Genomic DNA, 25,590 nt, shown 5'->3' with positions numbered 1-25,590 from the left:
GGGCACACTAGTAATGTCTGTTTTGTGGGTATGTCGTGAGGATTACCCGAGTGACTCTATAGGGAGTATTTAGCACAGTGGCTGTCACATAGTAAGTGCTCAGTAAACCACCCTGTTACTGTTCAGCCTCCTCCTATCATTTTGTTTTGTTTTGAGACAGAGTCTCTCTCTGTTGCCCAGGCTGGAGTGAAGTGGCGTGCTCTTGGCTCACTGCAACCTCCACCTCCTGGGTTCAAGTGATTCTTGTGCCTCAGCCTCCTGAGTAGCTGGGATTACAGGACCCCACCACCATGCCCGGCTAATTTTTGTATTTTTAGTAGAGATGGGGTTTCACCATGTTGGCCAGACTTGTCTCAAACTCCTGACCTCAGGTGATCTGCCTGCCTCGGCCTCCCAAAGTGCTGGGATTACAGGGGTGAGCCACCACACTTGGCCTTACAAATAAAGAATCTGAGGCTTCAGATAGTTTATTTATTTTTTGCTTGTTTATTTGCTCTCTTTTTTTTTTTTGAGATGGAGTCTCACTCTGTCACCCAGGCTGGAGTGCAGTGGCTCGATCTCGGCTCAGTGCAACCTCCGCCACCCGGGTTTGAGCAATAATTCTGCCTCAGCCTCCCAAGTAGCTGGGATTACAGGCGCCCGCCACCATGCCTGGCTAATTTTTGTATTTTTAGTAGAGATGGGGTTTCACCATATTGGTCAGGCTGGTCTTGAACTCCTGACCGCGTGATCCACCTGCCTCGACCTACCAAAGTGGTGGGATTACAGGTGTTAGCCACCGCGCCAGCCTTACAGATGAAGAACCTGAGGCTCAGTTTATTTATTTAATTTATTTTTTATTTGTTTATTTGCCTTCTATCATTTTTGTTAGTTGCTGGGTTTTGAGCACTGGGCCAATTCTATGGCCTTCCTGAAGATGGTCAAGGAACAAAATCGAAAATAAAAATTAGGGTTACATCCTCCCTGTTTTGTAGAGATAGCGAAATATTGAAGACATTGGCAGGGGAATAATGCAAATTTGATGATGTAAAAAAGAGTGGCCAGCACTGTAATCCCAACACTTTGGGAGGCCAAGGTAGGTGGATCACTTTAGCCCAGGAGTTCCAGACCAACTTGGCCAACATGGTAAAATCCCATCTCTACCAAAAATACAAAAATTAGCTGGGCATGGTGGCAGATGTCTGTAATCCCAGCTACTCAGGAGGCTGGGGCAGGAGAATCGCTTGAATCTAGGAGTTGGAGGTTGCAGTGAGCAGAGATTGCGGATTGTGCCACTGCACTCCAGCCTGGGGGACAGAGCGAAACTGTCTCAAAAAAAAAAAAAAAAGAAAAAAAAAAAAGGATAACACTGAAAATGACCATGGATAAAATGTAGGAAAATTCAGAGAATTATAAATAAGGCTATAAAATTATCCAGAATTCTACTCCCCAAAAACTAAGCTTTGTTCACCAGCCTCAGTTCTGGAGTTAGGCTGAAGTGGGTTAATTTTCCTTCTGGGTCCAGCAGTGTGGCCTTGGGCACATTCTCTCAAAGCCTCCTTTGTCTCACCTGTGAATTAGAACAATAATATCTGCCCCTGGGTTAGGATTAAGTGAGACAAACCACGTGCTTTAGCATAGGGCATGGCCCGCAGCTGGTGCTTAGAGCAACCGTGACTGGAAGAGGGTGGGATGATTTGGGTGCCAGGCCCTAACATTTTTTTTTTTTTGTATTTGCTTTTTGAAATTGCTTTTATAGTTGGTTAGGTGTCTAAAAAAGTAAGAACCCTCCTCCGCTCTCCCAACCTCAAACCACGGAGGTAACCAAGACGGGAGTGCAGTCTCCCGGACCTTTTGTTTTGCAATCACACAAACACACAACACTCAAGAGGAGGGGCTTATTAGTTTTCATTTTGTAAAAATGGGACAAAGTACCCATATTGTGCAACAACCTTGCTTTTGAAATGAAAAAAGTATTATTTCTGCTTCCTTTCCGTTCATATACCGTATACATATTTTAACAAAATCCGGGCTTAGTCTGTTCTGAGGCGCTGCAGTTTTGAAGGGGGAGGGGGCGGAGATCCGGGCTCGCTCCCCCGTCACTGCCCCCTCCATCCCTTCCCCCTCTTTCCGGGCGCCCTTCCCCCGGGCCCAGGCCGGGCCCATGCCCTTCCCAGGCCCCTTCTCTTGGCTCCTGGCCCCTCCTCCGGGTCTCCTCCCCGATCCCCGCTCTGCCCCGTTCTCTCCCGCCTCTCCCGCCGTCCCCGGGCCCCTCCCCACTCCCAGCCCCCTCCCAGCCCCCTCCCGCTGCTCCCCGCCCCTCCCCCCTGGCCCCCGCCCTCGCCCGGCCCCCGGGCCGATCCCAAGGCCGCCGCTCCCGGGAGGCGCGGCAGGGGGCGCTGCGCGGGCCCAGGTTGCGGGCGGCGGCGGGAGGAGGAGGACGAGGAGGCGGGGGCGGCGGCAGGCGGGGGGCGGGGAGCCGAGCGCGAGGGAGCGAGCGGCGAGACAGGCGCCGAGGCTCCACCGCGCAGCGACGAGCGAGCCCGGGAGGAGGGAGGGAGCGAGCGAGCGAGCAGCCCGCGCCGCCGCCTCGCAATCCGCCGCCATCCCGCCGCCCCCGTGCCCGACCGCCGCCCGACTGCCATCGCCCGGCCCGGCCGCGCCCGCGGAACCAGACCAGGTGGGCCGGGGCCGGGGCCGGGGCATGGGGGCGGCGGCGCTAAGATGGAGGCGGCGCGGCCCGGCCGGGCTTTGTCTCCCGCGGCCGCCGCCGGGGGCCCTGCGGCCCTGCCCGACCTTTGTCCGCGAGCGCGGCCGCCGCCGCCTCCTTCCCGCCGGGCGCGGGGCTGCGGGGCTGGGAGGCCGCGGGGCCTGGGGGCGGCGGGCCCGGGCGCGCTCGCCATTGTTGTGGCGGCGCCGCGCGGCCTCAGGCTCGGGCGGGGTCCGGGGGCCGCGCGACTCCCTCAGGGCTCGCCCGCCACCCCCGTACCCCCGAGGCCGGGCCGGGCTGCAGAGGCCGGAGGGGCGGGGGTCCCGGGCCCGCAGCCGGGTCTCGGGGTTCCGGGGCCGGCGTCTTTGCTCCCCGCCCCGCCCAATTGACGGAGCAGCGCGCCCGAGGCGGGATCCTGCGGGGTCGGGCCTTGGGTCCGGGGCGCTGAGCGGCGTTCGCGGGGCCGTTCCTGGCGCGGGGTGGGCCGGGCCCCGGCGGCGCTAAAGTTGGCGGCTGGGGGAGGGAGGCAAGCGGCCGCCCAGTCTCGGTGTGAGTGCGGGAACCAGAGGGTTATTTTCGAAATGCTGAATGCTCCATGCTAAAAATGTTTAATAATAAACAGGATGTCGCCACTCGGGGCCTGCCAGATGGGTTTTTTTTTTTTTTCCTCCTCTTTTGCCTCCCCCCAACCCCCAAGAGAGAAATTCAGCCCTGTTGAAACTGTGGGCCTCTGAAGAGTGGATTTGCCTTAAGCGGTGGATTTTTTTCCTTTTTCTTTTTTCCTCCTAAATATCGTAGGAGGTCGGAGCCCACCTTTAGGCAAGAATTGGAGGTGTTTTCAGTGGTGAGCTTGAAGGAAGTGGGAGAAGGGGGGCTGGGGAGTGTCTTTTGCTAAATGGCTTCCTGGGAGAAATCTTTAAATGCCTTTGGTTTACAGGACTGTTAAACTTTCCCTAAGATTTTTTTTTTCTTTAAGGTGTAGTGTGCATTTGATGTGGCTTTGTACAGTGTCATCCAGTTTGGTTTTTGTAACCAATTGTATGCGGTCTTAGCATGGTTTTTCCGAATCTCGCTGCAGCCATTTAGTCATGTCTATGCACAGCGCTGTGGTGTAAGGTGGGACTGGGGAGGCCCAGGCATTGGGGTGCAGATCCTGCTTCTTTCTTCCGTAAACCTAGTGACTCTGGGGCTGTCTGAGGCTTCATCTGCATAAATCGGGGCGTGCACCCTCCACCTGGCAGGTTTGGGCAACGGTGAAGGGCCTAGCAGAGGGCCTGGCACAGTTAGTGGTTCCTCCTACGGTTGTTGGTATAACTGCTGTCAAGTCCTAGGACAGACGTGAGCCCCTTGTGGTGCCACTCATAGAGCCAAACTGCCCATGGATGCCACAGGTGCTGGCCTAAGGCATGGACAATACAGAAGGAATTCAAGGCCCAAACATTAGTGGGCGCTTATACAGTGCTGAGCCTCTCGGGAGGCAGGGATGGGAAAAAGTAGCATTTGGAGGTCTCTAGAACTTAGTAGATCCGGAGTGTGTGGCAGTTGGTCAGTTTAAGGCAGGGTTAGAACAGTACGAGATGCTCAGGACAAACAGACGCCCAAGGAGTCCTGCCTTCTGAGGATAACTGCCTTCCTTGGGGATTGGCAGATAATCATCTGAGAGTGAGTTTCTACTTGTTTGGGCAAGTGTGTCTCTTGGAGCCTGCGCAGCTGGATTCTGGTCCTCATCGGGTTACCTTTACAAAGCAAGTCTCTGAGGCTCAGATCTTGCATCTGTAAAATGGGAATAATTATGCCTGCCTTGGGTATCTATTAGGGCTCTTGGGAGCCTCACTTAAGATTCACAGTGAATTGTTTTCTCTCCATAGGAAGGTGATGAAATGTATGTGTTTGTTGATTATCTGTTTTTCTGGTTCCTTTCTCTTTCCTTCCTCCCTTGCCCTCTTCCTCCCTCCCTCCCTTTCCCTTCCTTTTCCTTCCTTCCCTTCCTTCTTTTTTCTTTTCTTTCTTTCTTTCTTTTTTTTTTTTGAGACAGTCTCACTCTGTCGCCCAGGCTGGAGTGCAGTGATGTGATCTCAGCTCACTGCAACCTCCGCCTCCTGGGTTCAAGCGATTCTTGTGCCTCAGCCTCTGGAGTAGCTGGAATTACAGGCATGCGCCACCACACCCGGCCAATTTTTGTGTTTTTAGTAGAGACAGGGTTTCACCATGTTGGCCAGGCTAGTCTCAGACATCCGACTTCAGGTGATTTGCCTGCCTTGGCCTCCCAAAGTGCTGGGATTACAGGCCTGAGCTACCGCGCCCGGTCTTCTTTCTCTTAATGCTTATTTTTTCCTCTTCTCTTGGTTGATGGAACTGTGACTTCCCCACCCCAAATTCTATGGCCGGCTAATGTTTTGCTATGGTGACTATCACCCATTTACCTGGAAGCACCAGAATGGCTTAGTACAGCTAGGGAGCTCAGCCAGATCTCGGTGTCTGCTGTTTGAGATTGTGTGGAAGGACTATTGCTAAGAAGCAGGAGACAGACTGAACCCAGTGTTGGCCACAAGTGAGGACTGAGACCCAGGTCACCTCTTGGCTGAACATGTTAACTTGTTGGTAAATGGCTCTGCAGTGGTTCTGCATTTTAGTGGGGAATTTGTTTTGGTTCATTTTGGCATTCCCGCAACCATCTTGTTGGTTTTTTGGTAAAATGTGGCACCCCCCTCCAGACCTCCTAGCTGTGGAACTGAGATATTTTAGCAGGGTCCTGTCATCCTTTGATTTTTCCTCGCTTCCTGCCTCTTGGCCCTTCCTTTTTCTCTGACTTCACTCGGGCCCAGTCTGGCTCTATACTGTTAACTGGTTAGTTAGGCCAGGAGATAGTCGCTGCCTCTCCCATGAGCTTCTGCATACCTGTGAATTTTGGTTATCTGTGGCCCCCTAATGCTGATTGCATGCCTTTGCCTTAGGCCCTAAGCCCACTGTGTGGGCGTCCCATCTCGTACAGTGGCCGTCTCCAGCCTCCACTGGGCCCAAATAGGTAAAAAGAAAGCCTGGGGAAGGAAGAGCCAGGAAACCTCGGGAGAGTGGAATTTCAGGAATGGCAAGTCAGAACTGGTTCCAGCATGGGTCCCTTTGCCTTGTGCTTAGCTGAGGGATTTTTGTTATGAATTTTTTTTTTTTTTCCTGTTCACCACTCCTAACCTCTTTTGAATTTCAGTTCTCTTTTTTTATCCTGAAGGATTATTTTATTGTACTTTTGAGGGTTTTTTTTTTTTTTTTTTGCCTTGCACAAAGTACTGACTCATGTTGCTAATGGCTGTGGCTGTATGCTAGTTATATGTCTCATTATCCTACCCCTTAAGATTGATCATTTCTATGTTGGTTTCTATTTCAAACCAGAATAGGCCAGGTGGGTCAATTCATGTATTTCTGAATTCAATAATGAGGCTTCCCTACCGTGAAATGTACATATCTTGTCATGGGCGGACAGGTACTAAATAGAGCCTATCTATACTAGATTTTAAAACAATGGATTTCTCCCCAAAAAACAACATTTCCAGCAGACAATGGGCTTTGTGCTCCAAATCTTGTAATTTTGGTTTTAAATAAATTTCATGTAAGGAGGCAGGGCTAACTAGACTGTCTTCTTTTCAGATCATAACTTGATCTCTTTTTAAGATTATTTCTGGGACTTGTACAGCCTCAGGAAACTTGGGTCTGTCATTGGGACAAAGAAATACAGGCACTGGCTGTGGTGTTGGAGATGGGAGCGACATGGGATATGGTGAGCTTTGTTTCTGGTGAAATAGAATTGTTTATCATTAGCTTTAGGTTTAAAAGGTGCCATTCAGACTGGACCTCCTCACCTGGGAGCTGGCAGACCTGGGCCTTGCCATTGGCGATATTACTGTTTATACCTCTGGGTGGCACGTGGGAAATCTCTTTTGTGCTGGGAGGTAGGTTTGTCTTAGTGTCTTGAGCCAGAAGTTGTGGTTGAGCTTTGTTCTCAGCTGTACTTGTTGGTTTTCTGTGTGACCTGAGAAGCATCCTTCGTCCGAGCTGAAGTGCACCTCCGAGGTGCTGGCAGCAGCACTGATTTGTGAAGCATTGCGTGCAGCAGGAGTAGCTGGCAGAACAAAGCCTATCTCAAGTTGCTGGCGGTCTTTCGCATCTTGTACAGGACTTCCTTCCGTTCTTACCTCTGCAGCCAGTTGTGTGGCTTCCGTCTGGACCCTCTTCCTCCTTTCCAAGATAACCATCAGTCTTTTTCTCTGTGGGGCCGCAGCAGCAGTATTTATTGCATTTTTAATTGACTTGTCAGGCAATAGATACTCCTTGAGCACCTATCATTTGCCAGGCATTGTACAAGGCCCTTTAAATACATTTTTCTTATGGTAGGGCAAGGTGGCTCATGCCTGTAATCCCAGTACTTGGGGAGGCCAAGGCAGGTGGATTGCTTGAGGCCAGGTTAAGACCAGCCTGGGCAATGTGATGAAAAGAAAAAAATGCCTCTTAAAAGAAAAAATTAGTAGGGTATAGTGGCGCATGCCTGTAGTTCTAACTACTTGGGAGGCTGAAGCAGGAGGATCACTTGAGCTTGGGAGGTTGAGGTTGCAGTGAGCCATGATCATGCCACTGCACTCTAGCCTGGGCGACAGAGTGAGACCCTGTCTCAAAAGAATAAAAAGTAGGTCGGGCACGGTGGCTCACGCCTGTAATCCAAGCACTTTGGCAGGCCGAGGTGGGCGGATCACCTGAGGTCAGGAATTCAAGACCAGCCTGGCCAACATGGTGAAACCCCGTCTCTGCTAAAAATACAAAAATTAGCTGGATGCCGTGGCGAGTGCCTGTAGTCCCAGCTACTCAGGAGGGTGAGGCTGGAGAATCACTTAAACCTGGGAGGTGGAGGTTGCAGTGAGCCGAGATTGTGCCACTGCATTCCAGCCTGGGAGACAGAGTGAAATTCTGTCTCAAAAAAAAAAAAAAAAAAAAAAAGTCTGGGCATGGTGGCTCACACCTATAATCCCAGCATTTTGGGAGGCTGAGGTGGGCGGATCACGAGGTCGGGAGATCGAGACCATCCTGGCTAACACGATGAAACCCCGTATCTACTAAAAATACAAAAAATTAGCTGGGCGTGGTGGCGGGCGCCTGTAGTCCCAGCTACTCAGGAGGCTGAGGCAGGAGAATGGCATGAACCCGGGAGGTGGAGTTTGCAGTGAGCCGAGATCACGACACTGCACTCCAACCTGGGCCACAGAGCGAGACTCCATCTGAAAAAAAAGGAAAATACTGAAAAGAATAAATGCCAAAATAAATATATAAATCACTTGTGACCTCACCATCCAGAGCTAACTGCAGTAAAGTTGCTGGTGTGTTTCTTTCCTCTGATAATGTCTGTGTTTTCTAAATTAGAGCAATAGTATATATACATTGAATACACAGTTGATAGCTTGCTTTTCCCCTTTTAATGTTATATAGTGTATTCCTCTACGTTATTTTTATAATTATACAATTGCTATTATACGGATATGCCATAATTTATTGACTCCTGTATTCCTAGACATTTAGATTATTGTTGCCCTCTTTTCCCTCCTATAAGAGAAACTGTAGGGAGCATCTCGGCATGTTAAGTCTTGGTCCACGTGGCTGATTATCTCCCATAAGTGGAATTTCTGGGGTCAGAGGATTGCAGGCTTGTTCTTCTCTTCTGGACAGGATCGGTTGTCTCCTTCAGTCTTTGTCACCTCCCTCTCCAGCCTTGAGCCCAAGGCAGTCTCTTTCTTAGTTTTTTCTTTTTTGAGGCAGGGTCTCACTTTGTCGCCCAGTCTGGAGTGCAGTGATGTGATCTCAGCTCACCGTAACCTCTGCATCCTGGGCTCAAATGATCCTTCTGCCTTAGCCTCCCAAGTAGCTGGGATCCTATAGGCATGCGCCACCATGCCTAAGTTTTGTATTTTTTTGTGGAGACGGGGTTTCGCCATTTTGCCCAGGCTGTTTGTTTTTCTTTTCTTTTCTTTCTTTCTTTTTTTTTTTGAGATGGCGTCTTGTTCTGTTGCGCAGGCTGGAGTGCAGCCGTGCGATCTTGGCTCACTGCAACCTCCACTTCCTGGGTTCAAGCGATTCTCGTGCCTCAGCCTTCGAGTAGCTGGGATTACAGGCATGCACCACCACACCTGGCTACTTTTTGTATTTTTAGTAGAGACGGGGTTTTGCCATGTTGGCCAGGCTGGTCTCGAAATCCTGACCTCAGGTGATCCACCTGCCTTGGCCTCCCAAAGTGCTGGGATGACAGGTGTGAGCCACCGTGCCTGGACACCCAGGCTGTTTCAGACTCCTGGACTCAAGTGATCCCTCCGCCTCCGCCTGTCAAAGTGCTGGGATTACAGGCATGAGCCACGGCACCCAGCAAGGCAGCCTCTTTCATGAGCCACTAGGTTCTGGGGGGTCTCAGTCCTGGTTAAGCCCTTTGATGAGTGGGGCTTGAGGTCTTACTCCATTTACTGGTTTGAACCTGGAGAAGCCTTTTGTCTTAAACAGTTTTTGTTTCTAGGGACATGGATGCCCCATTGACTCCTGGGGAGATCCTGGTCTGGTGGGGAGGAGGCCCTGGAGAGCCCCCCACCTAACTTTGGCCTCATCCTCTTGTGGTTTCTTTCTTTCTTTTTTTTTTTTTTTGAGACGGAGTTTTGCTCTTGTTGCCTAGGCTGGAGAGCAATGGCGCGATCTTGGCTCACTGCAACCTCTACCTCCCAGGTTCAAGCGATTCTCCTGCCTCAGCCTCCTGTGATTTCTTCGGACCCCCCTACAGTTTCTCTTTATAGCAGTTTTCACAACTTGTGAATAGGTGTTTTTTTCTGTTTTTGAATTTTAAAAATTGTGGTGAAGTATACATAACATAAAATTTACCATTTTTAAGTGTACAGTTGAGTGGCGTGAAGCACTTTCACAGTGTTGTGCAACCATCACCACCATCCATCTCCAGAACGTTCTCATCTTCCCAAACTGAAACTGTTCCCATTAGATGCCAACTCCCCTCCCCCATCCACTGGCGGCGGCCACCATTCTTACCATTCTCACCATTCTTACCATTCTTACCATTCTTTCTCCTTTTTTTTTTTTTGAGATAGGGTCTCACTGTTGCCCAGGCTGGAGTGCAGTGGCACGATCTTGGCTCACTGCAACCTCAGCCTCTTGCGTAGCTGGGATTACAGGCACACGCCACCACACCCAGCTAATTTTTGTATTTTTTTGTAGAGACAGGGTTTCACCATGTTGGCTAGGCTGGTCTCGAACTCCTGGCCTTAAGTGGTTTGCTTACCTCACTCAGCCTCCCAAAGTGCTGGGATTACCGGCATGAGCCACCGTGCCTGGCCTAGTTTTTGTATATTTTATTTTATTTTATTGAGACAGAGTTTTGATGTTGCCCAGGCTGGAGTGCAATGGCACGATCTCGGCTCACTGCAGCCTCTGCTTCCCGGGTTCAAGCGATTCTCCTGCCTCAGCCTCCTGAATAGCTGGGATTACAGGTCTGGCTAATTTTTGTATTTTTAGGAGAAACGGAGTTTCGCCATGTTGGCCAGGCTGGTCTCGAACTCCTGAGCTCAAGCGATTTGCCTGCCTCGGCTTCCCAGAGTGCTGGAATTACAGGCATGTGTAATCCCATGGTGGCAATGTTGAGCCACCTTGCCCTGCCAACCATTTTACTTTCTTTCTGTGAAACCGAATACTCCTAAGTACCTCATGTAAGTGAGATCATCCAATATTTGTCATTTTGTGTCTGGCTTATTTTTAGCATAGTATTTCCAAGGTTCATCCATGTTGTAGCATGTGTCAGAACTAACTTCATTCTTAAGGCAGAATAATATTCTCTTATTTGCAAGTATCTACCACATTTTATTTATTCATTCAGCGACAGGCAGCAGCCTGTAGATAGTTTTGTTTTCATGTATTGAATGGTCCTTTCCCCCAGTGGAGTGAGTAAATGCATCCGGAAGCAGAATTCTGTTGTTTCCCATTCATCACTGTGTGCCAGGTGTCTGAGAAGGGGGTTTTATAGGAGCCCACGCAGAAACCGAGCTCACCTCAGTCTGGGTGTGGGGCAGTCAGGGAAGGCATTCTGGAAAATGTAGCTGACTTGAAATAAGCACCTATTGAAAATAGTGTGCTGAGCCCTGGAGCATTAAAAATGTGTTCCTACGTGGAAATCAGAAATGTCTGGGTCCCAGAAGAGAACTTGTGGGTCAGCCTGCTTTCCAGAGTGCCGAGGCCCTTTGAATGGTGAACATTATGCAAGCGTTCTCGTATGGCCAGTGGCCAGCAGGGAGGAGGGCAGAAAATGACTGTGCCTCCGGGAAGCCCGCGTCAACTTCCCGACACGCTTCAGGATCATCTCTTTGTATAGAACCATGGGATGGATCGCTGCAGGACCTACTGGAAAAAGGACGTCATCTCCAGGACTCTTTCCATGGGTCCTTTGTGTCTTGCAGAACTTTTTTCAGCAGGTGTTGTTTACATATGGTTCAGAGCTTAAAGAACAGCTGTGTTCCAGGCCAGGGCAGAAAGCACAGGCCTGTCTGGGAGGGGCATCATCACTCCTGCCTGCCTGCCCAACCGACCTGTCAGTGGACTGAATGGGCCAAGTGTTCAGAAGTCCTTGGGGAGAGGATAGTGTCCTGAATCGTCATGTGGTATTTTCTGGTTTTTTGTTTGTTTGTTTGTTTTTGGTAAAACGTTAATTACAGAAGTATACAGGTTATTTTTATTTATTTATTTATTTTTGAGGTGGAGTCTTGCTCTGTTGCCCTGGCCGGAGTGCAGTGGCATGATCTCGGCTCACTGCAACCTCCACCTCCCAGGTTCAAGCAATTCCCCTGCCTCAGCCTCTTGAGTAGCTGGGAGTACAGGTGCATCCCGCCACGCCTGGCTAATTTTTTTTTGTATTTTAGTAGAGATGGGGTTTCGCCTTGTTGCCCAGGCTGGTCGCAAACTCCTGAGCTCAGGCAATCTGTCCACTTCAGCCTCCCAAAATGCTAGAATTACAGGCGTGAGCCACTGCGCCTGGCCCATACTTTAAAAAAAAAAAAAAAAAAAATTAAAAGCCAAGTGTTTGAAGAGAAATGAAAGCTTTTCCCCAATGTCCCAGGCAGTAACCATTATTGATAAATTTGCTTTGTTTATCCTTCTAGGCTCAGTGCACGTATAAATATGGCCTCATGTAGGGAGGTTTTTTAAAAAACAAAAATGGGATATACTATATTGTATTGCAACTTGGCATTTTCAAAATATCACAGTATTTTTCCATATATATTTTTAAGCATAACTTCTCTTATTTTTATTTTCAGTAATACTTTTTTTTTCTTCCTCAGGGATGTGGGGGTGGGTCTCGCTATGTTGACCAAGCTTGTCTTGAACTCCTGGCCTCAAGCTGTCTTCCCATCTTGGCCTCCGAAAGTGCTAGGATTACAGGTGTAAGCCACCACACCCAGCCATTTTTCCATATTAATGTGAACAGACCTGCCACGCTAAGTGTTTTAAAAATAATGTTAGGTTTCTAAAAAATATGCAGGTGTGTAAAAGAAGAAAAAATCGTTTATAATCCCATGGTTTAGATATTCCCAGTTGACTTTTTTTTTTTTTTTTTTGGTGGTGGGGACAGAGTTTTGCTTGTTGCCCAGGAAGGCAATGGCGTGATCTTGGCTCACTGCAACCTCCGCCTCCTGGGTTCAAGCAATTCTCCTGCCTCAGCCTCCCTAGTAGCTGGGATTACAGGCATCCGCCACCATGCCTAGTTGATTTTTTTGTATTTTTAATAAAGACGAGGTTTCACTATGTTGGCCAGGCTGGTCTCGAACTCTTGACCTCAGGCGAGCCACCCGCCTCAGCCTCCCAAAGTGCTGGGATTACAGGCGTGAGCCACTGCACCCGGCCCCCAGTTGACTTTTTAAAAAGAAAATTCAAGTTGCTCAGGGAGGTATAAAGGCTCTTCCCCACTCTCTCTGAAAAAAAAAACCACTGTGAGGAAGTTCTTGGGATTCCTCCCAGAAAAAAACCCACATTATCCACATGCACGTTTGTATTCTTCAAGCATGCTGCTGCCCTTTCACGTGATAAAATGTCTCGGCGTGCTCCCTGACAGCCACGCAGACGGATTATGTTATCTATTTCAGCAACTGCAGAGAATATTTTGTGGGTATACTTGATTTAACCTGTCTCCTACTGGTGGACATTTGGGCTATTTGTAGTTTTGGAATATCACACAATTTTGGTCAAACTGTACCAGATTTGTTTTCAAAAACATACAATTTGTATGTAAGCATGTAAGTGTGAGAATGTGGTTCTGCAGTGTGGACTCTTCAACTGAATAGCTTTTTGGTAAGAATTCTGCCAGATTTCTCTTCAGAAAACTTTGTATCAGTTTATATGTGTGAGCGTATGTTTCTGGACTATGGGCTTTTCTAAATGAACAGGCTTTTTGGATTGTTTTGGGTGTGCACATTTTCCAATCAAAAGCTACTGTTTGCGGCTTTCTGTGGTGAGCGTAGGGTCTGATGTTTTGGTGAGCTTGGGCAGACAGCGATCAGACACAGCAGCTCCGTTCACAGTGCAGAAGCGGCCACTGGAGGAGTTGCTCTGGGTGTCTTGTTAGGTGAAGGCCACTGTGGGAGCTGGAAGGAGGCGATAGACACAGCCAGGTCTAAGGTTGATTTTCTGTATCAAGTAAAATGATTGTCCTTGCTGCCTGTTTTCTTCCAACTGTTATACACTGGAGCCTGGTGCATAAAATTCAGAGACGGCCTCCATTTTAAGTTTTCTCATAGCCCCGTCTTTCACAGTCCTTGGTGGTTTTGTTGCTGTTAATATTCATTGCTGTTGGCGCTTTTGCAGCTCCTGATAGTGGCTGTTGTACATATCTCACTTCTCGACTCAACCTCTTGGCGTCACTTGCCACCCCTCCTGCCCCCCACTTTGGTTTAGTTCTTCCAGGAGATCACACCATTGGTTGAAGTGACTGCAGAAATTAAGCACTGGAATGCCTGGGTGGTGGTGTTTCATCAGGCTAGGCTGGTGGGGATTTGTGCTCTGGCAAGAGGAGGTGCGGTTTGGAATTACACTGCTCTGGCTCCTGGGGGGGTTATTGTTAGCTGGAATTCAGAGAGAGCTCGCTGGGAGAGTTGGGAATGCCATGCCCCCTCTTCCTGGTGGAGAGTAGCTCTCCCTTGCAGGCACAGTGCAGCACCCCACACTGGAAGCCCTGCTTTGGGGTCAGCTGCCTTCAAGTCCAGGCTCTACCACTTAGAAGCTGGGTGACCTGGGGCCAGCTTTTAAATCTTTTTGAATCTCCATTCTCTTCCTCTGCAAAATGTGATAGTAACACCTTCATAGGACCTGGGAAAGGACTCAGAGGGTCATGTGCTGCAGAGTTGATAGGGCACCTGGCACAAGACAGCAGGCTCTCCATAGACCGCAGCTATTAATGGTTCCTGGATTCAGCCCTCCCCGGGGGCCCGGGGGTTTGGAGCAGGCAGGCTTTTGTACACTTGGGGCTTGTTTGTTACCTAGGTGTTGGGGTTTCTAATTACGCGCTCAGCACTGTGCTACAGGCTAAAGATTTGGACCCGTAGCGCATTGCCCTCACCTCCTGGAGCTCAGTCACCTTAACTAGCAAGGGCCTCCCATGGGCAGGTGCATCGGGGCTCTTCTGTCCATCTCTCCACAATGAACACCACTGCGGATGTCTGTTCCCACGAGCAAGGGCGTTTGATAGCTGGCAGCTGCCCTGTGTCTAGTCTGTTGTGTTGTGTTCTTGGGGAGTTTCAGGTAAATGTCTTGGAAGGAATGAAGGTAGGCATGTTAAGGCAGTTTGTGGGTTCTGGCTGCAAGGGAGACTGCAGCTGGGCCAGCAACAGCCCTGACTTGACCTCAGGCTGACAGGAGTGTTCCTTTCAGCCACTTAGACCTACCTGCTATGAGGTCTTGAACAAATCATGTCTTTTGCTCCTTTAAGTCTCAGTTTTCTTATCTACCAAATGGATATGGAACCTGTCTCACAGCATTGCTGCAAAGATTGGCGTAATTTCTGGGATGCAGTTAGTGCAGTGTAGGAAACCTAGTCAACTTGGAACAGTATATGGTGTTGATACTATGTTGCTCAGTTCACTGAGATCTTAAAAACAGTGTAACAGTTACAATACAGGCGTGTCACAGTTACAATACAGCCTTGCTACAAACATCAAGCTCCAGAAGTGTATAGAGTAGAAAGTGAAAGTCATTCCTTCTTCCCTGCTGTTTCTTTTTAATATCAAGAGAGGACTGCTGTCTTAAACAGTTGTTTTTAACTAAGGGGACTGTTTTAACTGTGCATATGAATTCTAAACCTGAAGTGACCACTGGAGGGTGGGAGGTGTGACTGTTTATAGGTAGACCTTAATTTAAGCAAAGACATCTCATATGGCTCCTTAGTGTGGTCTCTTCAGCTTTTTGAGGGGAGAAAAGGCCATTGTAATTCTTTGCACACCCTGGATGAATCATAATGTTGTATTGGTAAAGTTCAGCAGTGGCATAGACTGGGTTTAATTAACAAGTGCTGCTTCCAGAGATCCCACAGCTTTACAATTTGCTGTTGACATGGTTGGAGGGTGGGGGAAGGGGAAAGGTGGGCATGCCCTTAGGGTAATGGGGCAGTACAATACGGTTTTTTAGACGCTTCGGGGAGATGGTGGGTGGGGGAGGAGAGTTGTGAGTATAGAGTTTTGGGTGAGGTGAGGAGTCTGTGGGTAAGGTGTTTATAACGTGTGTAGTGTATTTGGAGTGAGGGTGCATGCTCCCTTTTCCCACCATTCTGAAGTCACAGCTTGGCGTACCTGGGAATGCCCTTGGAGTAGTAATCCCTGGCCCTTATTTTGGGTCTGTCCTTTATTCCTTTGTTACTTTAGACCTGGCTTCGCCGGCGATTGTTCTGGGTTTCCTCTAGTGTCTGAGGCTTGGAGGAGAAGTCATGCACGGCTTCTGGGGTCCAGTCCTTTGGCCTTTGCTGGAGATTATTTATACCAACCCAGCCCTTTTAGCTCCCACTTCATTATTTTTGGATTTATTTATTTTCATCAAAGAGAAAGTTCCTTTGTCTCGGCTGAGTTGATGAACGTCTCTATAGCAGCAAACACCCGAGGGCGTGTGGCCCAGTTCTGAGAAGCTGTGGTAGAGTGAGGAGGGCACTGTGTGACCCTGGTTCTCACTTCACCTCTGAGCCTCTGTTCCCTTATCTGCAAATAGGGGGTGATAGTAAGGACAGCCACCTTAGTGGTGGTTAGGAGGATGCTCTCTGCAGCTGTAATGTTTATTCAGGCAGCCCGATGGAGTATTTCCTCACCGGGGTAACGGGAGGCATTGCATCCAGGTTGGAGTGGTTGCTAAGGAGTCCTTCGGTGCTTCTGGTGATAGTCATTGTTGGCCCTAATCCGCCTCCTGCAGCTGAACTGTGGGAGTGCCACAGCTAGAGGGGGTGGGAAGAAGAGGATGGGGTTGTTGTAAGTAGGCTGTGTTCTCTGCCTGTCTGGGCATTTGCTGCCGAAGGGCGTCTGACTCCCATGTAATTTACCTAATGAGAGGTCTCGGGCCTTGCTGGTTGCTCTGTGCGGGGTTACAGCTCTCAACTTTTTTCTATGGACACAAACGAAAAATGTGCTTTGCAGAGATGCCAGGTTGTAAAGAAATATTGGCCCCAGCATGTAAAGATACATGTACTGGAGTGTTGGTTGTGGCATTATTTGTGGTGGGACATGTTCAGTTGGACATTTCCTTAGGGAAATGGGTAAATAAAATACGATGCCAGTGTATAGTGGAATGCTGTGTAGGCATTAAAAAGAATGAGGTAGATCACTATGTGTATTTTTATCTTTTAATTTTTAAGTCTGAACTAAACAGAACTATGTATATTTTTAGAAAGATGACCATGTATAGGAAGAGAAGAACCCAGGTTGAATAATATAGTAGCTTCCTGCATTTGTAGAGAAGACCATGACTGCTTATATGAATGTGTATAAGCCTGGAGGCTGTCCACCAGTTTGTTAACACTGTTTACCTTTTGAGTTGGATTGTTTTCTTGTGCACACATTAGTATCTTTTTTTTTTTTTTTTTTTTTTTGAGACAGAGTTTTACTCTTGTTGCCCGGGCTGGAGTGCAAATGATATGATCTCGTCTCACTGCAGCCTCCGCCTCCTGGGTTGAAGTGATTCTCCTGCCTCAGCCTTCCGAGTAGCTGGGATTACAGGCATGTGCCACCACACCCAGCTAATTCTGTGTTTTCAGTAGAGACGAGGTTTCTCCATGTTGGTCAGGCTGGTCTCAAACTCCCAACCTCAGGTGATCCACCCGCCTCGTCCTCCCAAAGTGCTGGGATTACAGGCATGAGTCACTGCGCTCAGCCACTTTTTTTTTTTTTCCTGAGATGGAGTTTTGCTCTTGTCGCCCAGGCTGGAGTGCAATGGCGCGATCTTGTCTCACTGCAACCTCCACCTCCTGAGTTCAAGCGATTCTCTTGCCTCAGCCTCCCAAGTAACTGAGATTACAGGCCTGTGCCACGACGCCCGGCTAATTTTGTATTTTTAATAGAGATGGGGTTTCTCCATGTTGGTCAGGCTGGTCTCGAACTCCCGACCTCAGGTGATCCGCCCGTCTTGGCCTCCCAAAATGCTGGGATTACAGGCGTGAGCCACCGCACCTTACAGGTGCCTGCCACCACGCCCGGCTAATTTTTGTATTTTTAGTAGAGACGGGATTTCACCATGTTGGCCAGGCTGGTCTCGAACGTCTGACCCCAGGTGATCTGCCCATCTCGGCCTCCCAAAGTGCTGGGATTACAGGTGTGAGCCACTGCTCCCTGGCCACATTAGTATCTTTTGAATTTGTCTTACTGAATGTGTATTAGTAACATGTATTGGTTACAAAGATAATAACAAAGGTAACTCGCATGCATTTCAGTACAGTGGAGCCTGTGGGGGCCGGGCTGGGCTGGGGCAGCTGCTGTGTTGGTGGCTCTTCTCCTGGTGCCAGATCAAACTTACCATGAGGTAAGAGCTGCTCCAGGCTTCGTATTCCACGCAGACCCATCCAGTGCACCCTGGCTCCTGGTATTGGGCCGCAGTGGTTACCGTGAATTTAGTTCAATCGTCTGTCTCTGTTGATGTGTCAGTGGCCCTCAGAAACTGCTTTGTTGATCTGGTTAGAAGGAACAATCCAATACAAATGCTGTCTCCGATTTCTCTTCTCTACTAAATCAGATTGTACAATAAAGAACATAGATTTTGGTTGCATTTGCAGAGTACCTCTCATTTGTTAATTCACCATTATTTGGAGGTGGAAAAGGAAGGAGTAACTGAAAGAAGCCCATGTATTTCATGTATCTCTTTTATTTGCCAGGTCCTTGTTAAATTTTGACGCCAGAGAGGGAGGCCTTTGCATAGCACATCTGTCCAACTGTTCATCACTCACCATATTTGAAATCATCTTCTTCCCCGCCCCCCTTGCTAAATTAACCGCATCTTCAAAACGGGAGGTAGGCAGGAACTTGGAGACTGCATATGGGCTTTCCAGCCAGAGTCCTCTTCAGGCTTCAGCCCAAGCCTGCCTGCCTGTGAACTAGATGAGGAGGGGCTCCAGGCAGACCCTGTGGGTGAGGAGCCCAGAGCTGGTGCAGACTCTGGGGGTGTGGGATGCTGTATTAGAGTAAAGATAACAGTGCCAGCGCCAGTTCACACCCCACCGCAGGCCAGGCCTGCACTTCACATTCACCTCAGGTCCCCAGGGGTGCTGGCAGGGCCAGGGAGTACTGTGGGCAGGTGGGGCCATTCTCTGGGGCCCACCGCATGGGCCTCCCAATCATGGCAGCAGGCGTCGTTCTTCCAGTGCCCAACACTGCCCAAGTAAGTCTGGATGTCACATCACCCCGGGTTCAGGTTCAGATTTTTTAGACTCACTAACTGGATAATAGTGACCTTGAACTAGTTATTTAACCTTGCGGAGCCTTCATGTCTATAAAATGGAAGTACTAATACCCTTCTCTGAGTGGTTTATCTATTTTGTTTCTTCGTTCAAGGAACTAATTATATTCATTTTTTCTTTTCTTTTTTTCCTTGTGGACCTCACCTGACTGGAGGAGCTCCTCTTCTTACATGCAGTTTTATGCAGATGTATTTATTACACTCCCTAGCTCTCTTCAGGCTTTTTCCTCATTGTTTCTGCTTTCCCTTACATTCGCTTGCATTGGTTTTTTTCTGATTTCTTAACTTGGATGCTTAATTTATATTTCATTTTTTTCGTTACGAATTTGGTTTTTAGGATATTTCCTCTGAGTACAGATTTATTTTTGCTTTGAAAGTTTTCTTACGGCCAGTAATCCCAGCACTCTGGGAGGCCGAGGAGGGCGGATCATCTAAGATCAAGAGTTCGAGACCAGCCTGGCCAACATGGTGAAACCCCATCTCTGCTAAAAATAAAAAGAATTAGCTGGGGGGGGGGGGGCGGTGGCGGGCACCTGTAATCCCAGCTACTTGGGAGGCTGAGGCAGGAGAATCGCCTGAACCCGGGAGGTGGAGATTGCAGTGAGCCGAGATCGCGCCACTGTACTCCAGCCTGGGTGACAGAGCGAGACTGTGTCGGCAGGGGAAGAAAGCTTTGTTATGCAGTGTTCTGTTTTTCATTTGTACTATTTTCTTTTTTTTGTTTGTTTTGTTTTTTGTTTTCTTTTTTTTGAGACGGAGTCTTGCTCTGTTGCCCAGGCTGGAGTGCAGTGGTGCGATCTCGGCTCACTGCAAGCTCCACCTCCCGGGTTCACGCCATTCTCCTGCCTCAGCCTCCCGAGTAGCTGGGACTACAGGTGCCTGCCACCATGCCCAGCTAATTTTTTGTATTTTTAGTAGAGACAGGGTTTCACCGTGTTCAGGATGGTCTTGATCTCCTGACCTCGTGATCCGCCCGCCTCGGCCTTCCAAAGCGCTGAGATTACAGGCGTGAGCCACTGAGCCTGACCTCATTTGTACTATTTTCTAGATATTTTGCAGGTGTGGTTTTGAATTCCACTTAGATTCAAAACTTTTTTAGTAGAGAGTGTTAGGTTTTCCAGCTCTTGGGGTTATTCTTATTTCTACTTTCATCATGTCTTGTTTTATTGCACTGTTGTCAGTTTTACTTTACAGAATTTGGGATTTTTCTTTTCTTTTTTCAGACAGAGTCTTGTTCTGTCACCCAGGGTGGAGTGCAGTGGCACAGTCACGGCTTACTGCAACCCCAAACTCCTGGATTCAAGGGAGTCTCCCAAGTAGCTGGGATCCAGGCATGTGCCACCACACCCAGCTAATTAATTTTTTTTTTTTTTTTTTTTCTGTAGAGATGGCGTTTTGCTGTATTGCCCAGACTGATCTCAAATTCCTCACCTCAAGCGATCCTCTCACTTCGGACTCTCAGAGTGTGGGGATTACAGGTGTGAGCCACTGTACCTGGCCTGGATTTTTCTTAAAGTCTAATATAGTCACTTTTAGAACATGTTTGCTCATCTACGTTGACCGTCTCTATCTTGATGGGCTTGATCTACCAAGGTGGACAGGCTTCTGTTTGTTCTAATGTTTGTACTTTCATTGTGGGTGGTCCTCTTGGCCCTTTAAAACTACCCTGCTCTGCTGCTTGCTCTTTTGTGTCTGTCTCCTTTGATTCAACATTTTTTTGTGCGTTTCATCTGTATAGTTGTGTATGTTTATTTGTTCTTATTGTAGGATGGTTTTTGGTTATGTGGATGTAATTATCCATGTGACAGACTGAGCTCATTTCCATAGTTCTTCCAAACAATGCTGCCACAGTGCGGGTATGTGCATGCGTGTGTGCGTGCACACGCTGTTGGGTATATACCTAGGTTTGGAGTTAACTGGGTCATGGGTGGGCATATGGTGGCTGCATGGGCAGCTGCCAGCTCTCAGTGATGGCACCAGGTACATGAGGGTCATCCTTGCTCTGCTGGCGCTGTAAAGATGTTGCTTCTTTGCAAATTAACCGCTAGATTCCCTGTAATTCTAGTGAAAATCCCAGCAGCTTTTCTTTTGTTTTAGCTGTTTATTTCATAAATTGACAAACTCATTCTGAAATTTACATGAAAATGCAAAAGGGCCAAGAATAATCAAAGCATTCTCTCTCTCTCTTTTTTTTTTTGAGAAGGAGTTTTGCTGTTGCTCAGGCTGGAGTGCAGTGAGACGATTATAGGTCACTGCAGCCTAAAACTCCTGGGCTCAGGAGATCCTCCAGCCTCAGCCTCCCGAGTAGCTGGGATTATAGGTGTAAAAAGTAAAGTAGAGTTTTCATTTTAAAGATTTTCCTCTTCATCTAATTAGGAATAAATAGTAACTTCTTTTAGAAGCAAAATTTATTTAAAGACCTGTGCTAACATTCTTAAATATCTGCTAGCTGTAATAAATAAATTAATGTACTTTATATTCTTAGCTCTCACAATTTAGCCTAAATATTTGCCCTGGCATGCTTATACTGGTCCAAGCAAGCATTAGGTCATAGCCTGTTCCTCTTCCTTGTTTGAAGGTGTTTTTACCTTTCTCAGCACTCCACAAGTTACTTCCTCCTTCCTTTGTTCTCCTCTGCCTTTGCCTCTTTTAAAAAGTTCTAAGTTCCTAGCCAATCAGGACAAATACAGAATGTGAGGTCCTGTTCCAGCCAATGGAAACTGGACACAGCAGTAGGGTGGACGCGTCAGGTTGTAAATGACCCTGTCTCCTTTGTTCAGTGTACTCTGTCTCCTTTGTTCGGTGGCAACACTGCTAGCGACTGTACCCTTTCTGCAGAAAGTATAAAAGTGGCCTTGCTGAGGAAATTAAATTTACGTTCAAGTGCTATTTCTTTACAGCGTCAGGGAACAAGCATTTCAAACATAGGCATGCACCAACACACCCAGCTAATTTTTAGTGGAGACGTGCTCTCACTGTGTTGCCCAGGCTGGTCTCAAACTCCTGGCTTCAGAATCATCCTGCCTTGGCCTCCCAAAGTGCTGGGTTACAGGTGTGAGCCACCTCACCTGACTAATCAAAGCATTATTTTGTTTTTGAGATGGAGTTTTTGCTCTTGTTGCCTAGGCTGGAGTGCAGCGGTGCGATCTTGGCTCACTGCAACCTCTGCCTCCCAGGTTCAAGCGATTCTTCGGCCTCAGCCTCCCGAGTACCTGGGACTACAGGCGCCCACCACCACGCCCAGCTAATTTTTGTATTTTTAGTAGAGATGGGGTTTCACCATGTTGGGCAGGATGGTCTTGATCTCCTGACCTCATGATCCACCCGCCTCGGCCTCCCAAAGTGCTGGGATTACAGGCGTAAGCCACCACGCCGGGCCTTAAAGCATTCTTGAAGAAAAACAAAGCTGAAGGACATATCCTATCAAATATCCAGACTTTATAAAAGCTGCAGTGATTAAGACAATGCAGTGTTGCCAAAAAGATAGACAAATAGGCTGATTGGAGGGAACAGTCTTCAAACAAACTGCACATCAGTAGTCACTTAATTTATGACACATGACAAAGAGAAAAGATGGCCTTTTCAGAAAAGGTACTGGGAGAACTGAACTCTCCATAAGGGAAAAAAATGAAACTTTTATCACAAATCATATCGAGAAATCAGTGTTAGGTAGATCATAGATGTAAACATGAAAGATAAAACAATAAAGCCTCTAGAATAAAACATAGGATATCTTCATGATTTTGGAAAAATCGGACACAGAAAGCAGTAACCAAAGTAGAAAAATTTGATACATTAAACTGCATTAAAGTTTGTATCTTTTGCTTTTTACATTGCTCCAAGAAAATGCAATCAATACTAATTTGTAATTTCCTGGAAATGGTAGATAATCCATCCTGTTTGTTCCTCCAGAAGCCTCTATCCTGCTTTTACCAGGACTGTTGCCCCTCTGGCCCATGGTGCGGCTACCATCTTGGGCTTTTTTTTTTTTGGAGATGGAGTCTCTGCTGTGTCGCCCAGACTGGAGTGTAGTGGCCTGATCTTGGCTCACTGCAACCTCTGCCTCCCGGGTTCAAGCGATCTTCTGCCTCAGCCTCCCAAGTAGCTGGGACTACAGGTGCCTGCCACCACGCCCAACTGATTTTTGTATTTTTAGTAGAGATGGGGTTTCACCATATTGGCCAGGCTGGTCTTGAACTATTGACCTCAAGTGATCCACCCGCCTTGGCCTCCCAAAGTGCTGGGATTACAAGCATGAGCCACCATGCCTGGCTGCTATCTCGGGCTTCTGTTGGTCGTCATTCTGGGACTTGTTTTTGTCCCTCCACACGTGGTCCTTATTTCCTGGATCCTATTTGTATTGGTTGGATAATTTGGACATAATGACAGCAACTGTCTTTTTTGTTTGTTTTTTTGAGTCGGAGTTTCACTCTGTTGCCCAGGCTGGAGTACAGTGGCACAATCTCGGTTCACTGTAACCTCTGCCTCCCAGGTTTAAGCGATTCTCCTGTTTTCAGCCTCCTGAGTAGCTGGGACTACAGGTGTGCGCCATCACGCCCAGCTAATTTTTGTATTTTTAGTAGAGACGGGGGTTTTACCATGTTGGTCAGGCTGGTCTTGAACTCCGGACCTCAGGTGATCCACCCGCCTTGGCTTCCCAAAGTGGTGGGATTTTCAGGCCTGGCCAACAGCAACTATCTTAATAAGAACGTTCATTGACTCAAGTAATTGCAAGTCCAGAAGTAGACAGGTTTGGGATTGTTTGGGTGCACCCATTCTGAACCAGTCATTAGAACCGGAGCTGGGCTTCTCTTAGGCCAGGCCCCCCCTCCCCTGGGGCTGGGGCTGGGTCAGCCTCCCTCAGGCTCCATCAGGAAGGAGGAAGGGAGAATTAACTGCTGGGTAGGCAGACAGGAGTGGTCCCACTAATATTGCCAGTCCCTCGGTTTGCTCTCTTGTAAAAATCCTATTTTGAGTCCTTATGTAGGTCTGAAAAAGTCTTTTTCTGTCCCTACACTTGACTTGGTCAGCTGAGTATTGGATTCTAGATTGAAAGTCATTTCCTAGAGAGGATGGTGATGCTGGTAAGAAGTCTCCATCATTGTTGCTCCTGAGAACTCATTGCCATTCTGATTGTTCCTCCCTGGGAACTTTTTTGCAAGAGGGATGACTTTTAGAAGCTTTTAGATTCTCAAACTGTATCCCTAACATGCTGAAATTTCACATTGTACTTTGTGTTCTTTTTATATCCATTGTTCTGAGCACTTGGTGGGCCTTTGAAGTCTCGGCTACTTGGCTACTTCAACTCTGGGAACTATTTTTGGCATTTTTTACTTGATAATTTCTTCCTCTCCTTCCCCCCACCCCACCCCCATGTTTCTGGAACTCCTAGTTAAATCTGGACTCCTGGGTTAATCCTTTGATTTTGGGGGTAGGATGTGACTAGCATTATCCCATCGCTCATTTTCTGAGATTTGTTTGGCTTGCTCTTCCACCTCTTCTTCGTTTTCTTTTCTTTTCTTTTTTTTTTTTAAGACAGTGTCTTGCTCTGTTGCCCAGGCTGGAGTGCAGTGGCGCCATCTCGGCTCACTGCAACTTCTGCCTCCCAGGTTCAAGTGATTCTTCTGCCTCAGCCTCCTGAGTAGCTGGGATTACAGGCGCATGCCACCACGCCTGACTAATTTTTGTATCTCTAGTAGGGATGGGTTTCACTATATTGGCCAGGCTGGTCTCGAACCCCTGGCCTCGTGATCTGCCGCCTCGGCCTCCCAAAGTGTTGGGATTAACAGGTGTGAGCCACTGTGCCTGGCCTCTTCTACCTCTTCTAATTGGATTATTTTACTTTAGAATAGTTTAGCTGTACAGAAAAGTTGGAGTTCCCATATAGCCTACTCCCAGTTTGCCCCCATTAAACACATCTTATGTTAGTACAGTATATTTGTCACAACTAATGAACCAGTATTGATACATTATTATTGACTAAAGTTTATGCTTTATTCAGATGTTCTTAGCTTGTACCCAGTGTCTTTTTTTTTTCTGTTCTAGGATGCCACATTAAATTTAGTCATGTCCCCATAGTTTCCACTAGGTTGTGACAGTTAAGTTTTTGATGACCATGACAGTTTTGAGGCATACCGATCAGATATTTGGTAGAATGTTCCTCGATTTGGGATTTGTCGGATGCTTTCTTCATGATTATCCTGAGGTTATGGGGTTTGGGCTATCACATGCTTAATTGTAACTAGGGTGATTCTTGTTTTCTAGTTACTTTTTAAGGGGGAAAAAAGTTTATTTCATGGGTGTGGTATCTTCTCTTGATTTTCTGAGGATATTAATTTTATAATACATATTTTTAATCTTTGATCTCTGGCACTGTCTGTTTCCTCTGTTATTTTGTCTATTTATTTGGTGTCTGTCTTTTAGTTGGTCATCTCTCAGATACCTGTGGTCTCGGGCACACAGCTGATTGGAAACTGCATGGACTCTTCAGAGTGGGTGCCTGGATGGGAGGCTGGCCTTTTCATTTCTTGAATCCCATGTTGGTGTATATAGGTTTTCTTTCTCTGGGGCTGGTTTTTCAAGAGAAGACTCCCTTGTCTTTGCCTGAGGAGTGGAGGGTGGTGTGGTGTTTGTCTGCTGCCCTCCTGTGAGGAGCAGCAGAAGTGGGGGGCCTGAAGCTTCTGAGGTTTGCCACTCAGGTTCTCTCTTCACTTTTTTGGGGGGTCTCCTTTCCCAACCCCTTCCCCCTCTGACCCTGGTGTTCTCAAGTCTAGACTTCTCTTGTTTAATGTATCCAGTGGGGGAGGGAAGGGGCCGTAGCTGTCTAGCTGTTGCACTTGCAGCCTTCAGCCAGTCCCCCCACATCTGAGTTCCCACCTTCCCCTTTCATGCAAGGTGCCTGCCACCTCCTACGA

At 47.9% G+C, this 25,590-nt stretch overlaps 1 protein-coding gene across 38 annotated transcripts in view; it reads left to right on the top strand.

Moving 5' to 3' along the window:
- PRRC2B (proline rich coiled-coil 2B) overlaps positions 1-25,590 on the top strand; it is a 123,614-nt gene that overhangs the window by 17,353 nt on the left and 80,671 nt on the right. For 16 of the 38 annotated variants that reach the window (XR_010148814.1, XR_010148820.1, XR_010148818.1 and 13 more), the window contains exon 1: positions 2,442-2,659. The exons of 2 other annotated variants lie outside the window; for them this stretch is intronic. The gene's annotated coding sequence lies outside the window, so the exon portion shown is untranslated. Of the gene's footprint in view, positions 1-2,441; positions 2,660-3,158; positions 3,534-20,061; positions 20,155-25,590 lie in introns of those variants that run through there. 20 more of the 38 variants (XR_010148821.1, XM_054659198.2, XM_063788155.1 and 17 more) reach the window with 10 other exon arrangements.

The sequence above is a fragment of the Pan troglodytes genome, chromosome 11 (genome assembly GCF_028858775.2).
Source record: "Pan troglodytes isolate AG18354 chromosome 11, NHGRI_mPanTro3-v2.0_pri, whole genome shotgun sequence".
Classification (NCBI taxonomy): domain Eukaryota; kingdom Metazoa; phylum Chordata; class Mammalia; order Primates; family Hominidae; genus Pan; species Pan troglodytes.
The sequence above is the reverse complement of the archived record's forward strand: the minus strand, read 5'-3'. Positions and strand labels throughout refer to the sequence as shown.